Source organism: Sarcophilus harrisii, chromosome 4 (genome assembly GCF_902635505.1).
Source record: "Sarcophilus harrisii chromosome 4, mSarHar1.11, whole genome shotgun sequence".
Taxonomy (NCBI): Eukaryota; Metazoa; Chordata; class Mammalia; order Dasyuromorphia; family Dasyuridae; genus Sarcophilus; species Sarcophilus harrisii.
Window position 1 is genome coordinate 440,939,136 of NC_045429.1, and position 5,682 is coordinate 440,944,817.

General features: G+C 54.8%; 1 protein-coding gene across 1 annotated transcript in view; it reads left to right on the forward strand.

Annotated features, from left to right (window-relative positions):
• ADORA2B (adenosine A2b receptor) overlaps positions 1-5,682 on the forward strand; it is a 41,281-nt gene that overhangs the window by 28,163 nt on the left and 7,436 nt on the right. The gene's annotated exons all lie outside the window — the stretch shown is intronic.

A 5,682-nucleotide genomic window follows, 5' to 3' on the forward strand; every position in this document is an offset into this window, starting at 1 on the left:
CGCCCCTGGTGCTAGGGAATATGGCGCTTTTGTTGAGGGCGCATGTCGGCCTCCCGAGGGCAGGCGGCTCCCATTCTCCCCCCTGGACCTCCCGCCGCGGGGAAGGCAGGGACAGGTGCCCAGAAGCATCCTCGGCGAGAACCCTCCGCCTCCTTCCATAGCCGGGAGCCGGGGAGCTCCCAGACAAGCAGCATCTGTCTGGACACGCGTGTTTACTAACAGAGCCGGTCACAAACAGGGCCTGGGCGCAGCCGGGATCGCGCTGCCGCCTAACAGTTAGTGGTTTGGGAAGAGCCTTTTGGAGACAAGCAGAATATTTACCGTCCCTGGGCCGGGCCAGCCCCTGGCTCTTAGGGTTAATTGAAGGATGGCTGCCGTGGGGGGTGGGGTGGGGGGGGAGATTCAGCCTCAGAGACAACACAAACAAGAAAGCAGCTTTGTGGGGGACGGGGCGCAGAGGCGGGGGTGGGACACAAGGGCAGGAACCTCTGCAAAGAGGCTCCTTCCTGGTCCTCATGCTTGTTAACACTCTTCTGGGAAAATGGATGGGTTTGACTATGTCTCACTGGATCCCTCTCCGTGTCCTTGAGGGTAGGGATGGGCTCCATTTTTTATCTTCGTGTCCCCTGTGCCTAGGACTGTGCTCGAACCCTTATAAATGTTCCTACTTGGGGATGAGGAGGTTTCTCCCCCCTTATTGAGGGTGGGAGGCGGGCGCTGGAACTCTCACTTGCTTGGTTCTTGTATTCTGAATGCTCAGTGCCGTGCCTGGAATGTGTTCCTACTTTTTGTGACCCCATTTGGAGTTTTCTTGGCAGAAATACCGGAGTGATTGGCCATTTCCTTCCCCAGCTCATTTTACAATCGAGGAAACTGAGGCAAACAGAATTAAGTGACTTGCCCAGGGTCACAAAACTAACAAGTATCTGAGGCAGAGTTTGAACTCATGACTACAGGTCCCATAGTCTATCGCTGTCCTGCCTGGCACAAAGTAAAAGCTTAAAAAATACTTTTTCCCCGTCTTTTCCTGCCTTTCCTCTCTCTTTATCCTAGCTGTCTACATATGTTTGCCTGGTTGGCTCTGAGATGGTCATAGACTTCCAAAGTCGTCATCCAGCAAAAATCAGTGTTAACAAGAATGACCAACAGTTGGGGTCCTTGGCTCAATTGAATGTTAAGCAGAGCCCCCATTTTCATTGACAGTGTTTCTAAAAAATATCTGTGAAGGGGCAGCTAGGTGGAGCAGTGGCTAGAGCACCAGCCCAAAAGTCAGGAGGGCCTGAGTTCAAATGTGATCTCAGACACTTCCTGGCTGTGTGACCCTGGGCAAGTCACTTAGCCCAATTGCCTCAGAGGAAAAAAAAATCTGTGGCCACTCCAGAACCCAATGAAAGTGTCGAAAGGGTGAATAGCTGAATAGCCACCATCTCTCCTGGGGCTGGACGTGGCTCACCCCAGAATGGACCTGCCAGCGTCCTTCAGATCACTTCCTAGCAGTCACTTGTTTCCTCATCACCGATTTCTTTCCTCTGGGAGGCAGAATTCAGTAAAACTTGTTTTTCCATCATTAGCGATGGGGATTTGGCCTGCGATGGCCAATAGCCGCTCTGGTTTCCGAGATGAGGGCTGTCTGGGTAGCCTTTGCAGGGAGAGGCCGGAGGCAGGGAGGCTGAGGAAAGTGGTTGTTATTGTAATCCAGTGGCAGCTGGTAAAAGGCTCAAACAGGGTGGGGCTATATGGGAAGGAGGGAGAAGACGCCGAATCCCAAGGGAAAGCTGGTCGGGGGTGGGGTGACGGGGAATGGGGCCACGTGGGACTAGGAGGAAGAGTGAGCCAAGGACCACAAGGAGGTGGCAGTGCCGCTGATGGGAAGGTGGCGGAGGACCAGAATCTTCCCTTGGGTTGGGGCAAGTATCAGGGATCACCAAGGAAGGTTCCGGGAGATCCAAAACTGGAAGGTGGGAAAAGGAGAGAGCAGTGGTTTATATAAAAATGGTTAAAACTTTGTGAGTGGGAAAACAGATTTAGAGCAGGAAGAGATTTCAGAATCAGATCAACAAGCATTTATTAAGCACCTACTAAATTCCAAGCTCTGTGCTAAGCAAGGCAACCATTTCCTCCTCCTCTAAAAAAAAAAAATCAACAAAAGCCCCAATCCCACAATCCTTTTTATTTTTACAGATGATAGAAATGAGAGCCAGGAAAGTGAAGGGACTTAGGAGCACAGCGGGAGAGCTGCTCCCTACAAATCTCCCCGAGTTTCTCTGGAACAGTCTCCTTACACCATTTTCTTCAGCACAAGAGCATTCTCTTACATTTGTACTGGGGAGAGTTGAATTATTCCTTCAATTAAGAGGAAACCCTAACAGCTCCTTCTCCCCAAATTCCAAGAAGCACGGGGTGTCTGAAGCAAGACAACCCCCTGTTCTTTATCGTTTTTTACTCGCATGTTAATTTTATTATTGTTGTTGTTTTATTTGTTTTTATCCTGCATTATTCTTTTTTTTTTTTAATTAAAGCTTTTTATTTTCAGAACATATGCACGGATAAATTGTGCTCCAAATCCCCTCCCTTCACCTGCCCCCTCCCCTAGATGGCAAGTAATCCCATCTACCCCCCGGTTTTTAGAAGGGAGAGTGGCTGGAGAGGGCAAATGACTTTTCCACAGCGACGCAGCCAGTGGGTGGAAGAGAATGAGGGGGATGGGCCGTGGGTCTCTCAGTTACTTCCTAGCAGTAGATGCCTGATTGTGAGCTGCCTTTGCCCTTTACTAGCTGAGTTATATTGGACCAGACTTCAAGCATCAGTTTCTTAATTTTTAAAATGAGAGGGCAGAATTTCCGGAGCCTCTGGCTCAGGGCTCCCCTTTCACTCGGAGCCCGGGGTCGCTCTGGCTGAGCCCTGGCCAGATGCAGGCAGGAGTGTGGCCCCACCTCCGGCCAGAGCTGACCGCTGCGCGGTGACCCCAGCGGGTCAGAGGCCGTGAGCTCGGAGCGCCTGGTCTCTGTGCCAAGAAGGGGACGGAGGCCCCAGTGACGCAACGCAGCTATTGATGGATCCGTGTTGACAGCCTAGGAGTGACCCCCAGGGAAGGGACGAGGCGAGCGGGCGTCCTTGGTGCGGTCACGGGCGGCGGCGGGCAGGCTCGGCCACTTGCCAGCTGGATTCTGGGGAATATTCCTCACCAAGTGAAAGCTCATCCTTGAAGAGCATCCTCTGGGCCTGGTTCTCACACGGCTCCTTCGTGTCCTCATCCACCCCCGGGCACCCCGCCCTCCCCCAGACAGACTCTGCCGTCAGTCACAGAATGCAGATGGAGACTGGCCCTTCACGGGGCTTAGTGGTCCCTGGCTCCAGCCCTCCCACTGTGAGATATGTATGAGGGACAAAGGCAGAATTAGAACCTGGGACTTCTGATCCCAAATCCACCATCTTCCCAGAATCCTCCCTGCACTCTTTCCTCATAGGATCACAAACCTAGACTTTTCAGAGGTCACTGAGTCCAACCCCCCAAACAGGGAAGGAAACTGGGGGCCTGGAGTGATTTGCCTGGTACCAGAGTTAATGATTCAGGAGGGGGATTCGAAGCCAGATCCCAAGTCCAAGCTAGTGGCCTCTTGCTGGGAAATAGTGACACACTCAGAAGTTGTGTCCTTGGGTTTTCTGGGCTTCTAGGGGCTGAACGGGTCTCAGAAACCCTCGGGAGGCAGGGAGGGGAAGAGGACCTGGGTTCAGATCCTGCTCCTGCTGCCTGCTGGTGGTGGGAGGCCCTCCCGGCGATTCTCTAAGGCTCTCGGGGCGTTGCGCACTCACACTGGGGAGGCGTTGCCCTCACTGGGGACAGCACTGAATGGGCTCATTTTCTGTTTCGGGTGGGAGGGGGCCAGAACGGCCCCCCCCAGAGGCTGGCTGCAATTGTGGTGTCTTGCCTAGTGACCTGGGCACAGAGTAGGGCAGCAGCTCTGGGACCCACGTGGCTGGGGCTGTTCCTTATGCGCCCCAACCACAGTCCGCGGGGCTGCCAGGGAAGCCCCCCCGCCCCAGCAGAAGGGAGAGTCCTGTACTTTATCCCAATCCCTCCTGTCCAGATTTCTGCCCTGACCCTGGAGGCTATGACTGACCCGTTTAACATAGCGCTTTGCTTGAGGAAAGACACGGGTAACATACCCATGGTGTCTGCGGACCACCCAGCGGGGAGGGACAGCCGTGAGGCTGGGGCTCGGGGCGGGATCCGGGGGAAGCTTGGCCGGTACCGTCTACACGGGACTGAATCAGTGGGGACTGAATCAGTGGGGATGAGCGGAGAGGCCTCCTCTTGGGCTCAGAAATTGAGTTTCCGAAGATCTGGGAGTCTGAGTGTGTCGCAGTCTTGGGATGAGTCAGCGGGTGATCTGGGGGTGGGAGGGAGAACTTGGGGTGCGTCTCTTCCAGGAGTGAGGAGAGGAGAGTCCCCCTGGGCCTGCCCTGGCCAGACCGGGGATCGGGCAAGGGCACCGAAGAGCGCCGGGGGCAGTCGTGAGGATGGCAAGGAGCCCTGGGCTCCTCTCCCTGGAGGACTTGAGGAAGTGGGGCTGTTGCTTTTGATGCAAGTACCCGAAGAAGCGTCTTGTGGAAGAGGGATGAGCCTTGAGAAGGGAAAACAAGGAGCGATGGGGGACGTCAGGGAGAACCTTCCCAACGACGGGAGCCATCAGAAGTAAGGGGGGGAGAGTCTCCTGGGGGCTGGGTGGTGCCGGAGCATAGAGCGCCGGGGCTGGAGTCAGGAAGGCAAGGGTTTGAGTCCAGCCTCGGGCACTTCCCAGCTGTGTGACCCTGAGCAAGACCCCTCACACTGTCTGCCTCAGTTTCCTCATCTGTCAGATGAGTTGGAGAAAGAAATGACAAATCCCTTGGTATCTTTGGCAAGAAAACCCCAAGTGGGTCCCAGAGTTGGACTCGGCTGAAAGTGACCGAAGCTTCGCTTTGGAGGTTGTCGGGCAGAAGTGGGATATAGACTGTGGGGAACAAGGAGAAAGCTTAGACTGGATGGCAAGCCCGAGTCAGAACCGGGAGAGCTGGCTTCCACTGGGGAGGGGTGAGAAGGCCTTGGTCCAGAGCAGGCCCCGAAAGCCGGAGAGTGTGGCCCAAAGAAAGGCAGCCATTCAGGTCAAACCCCGGGGGGGAGAGACTTTAGGAGGAGGCTTGTCCTTGTCCTCCACCACTGGCTGCAAAAGAGCCACTGGTTTTCTTCCCTTAAGGTTATGAGGATAAAAGGAAGTAATTCCAATTCAGCCTGCTTCGAGTGGCTGTTCAGAGGGCAGGGGGGAGCCGAGTGTCCAGGCTGGCTCGGGCACCACCTCATGCATCCCCCCGGCAACTGCCAGCCTTCCTCTGGGCTGCGGAATGAGGAGGAGAAGGGAGGTTGGACTGAGAGTTCTGCCCCTTTTAGCTCCGGCATTCTGGGAGAAGGCGCCCGCCAGATTGCATAATGGGCCTTTTTTCTATCTCCCTGCCTGCCCCCCCCCCCAGTATCATTAGTTAGAGCAGCAACCCTGAAGCAGATCCTTAAGTCAACTTTTTTTAAAAGACAAATTCAGATGCCAGTGAACTGGGGGGTGGGGTTGGGAGGAAAAGAGGGAGGGGAGAGACAGAGAGAGACAAAGAGACAGAGAGAAAGAGATAGGAGATGAGAGGGGGGGGGGG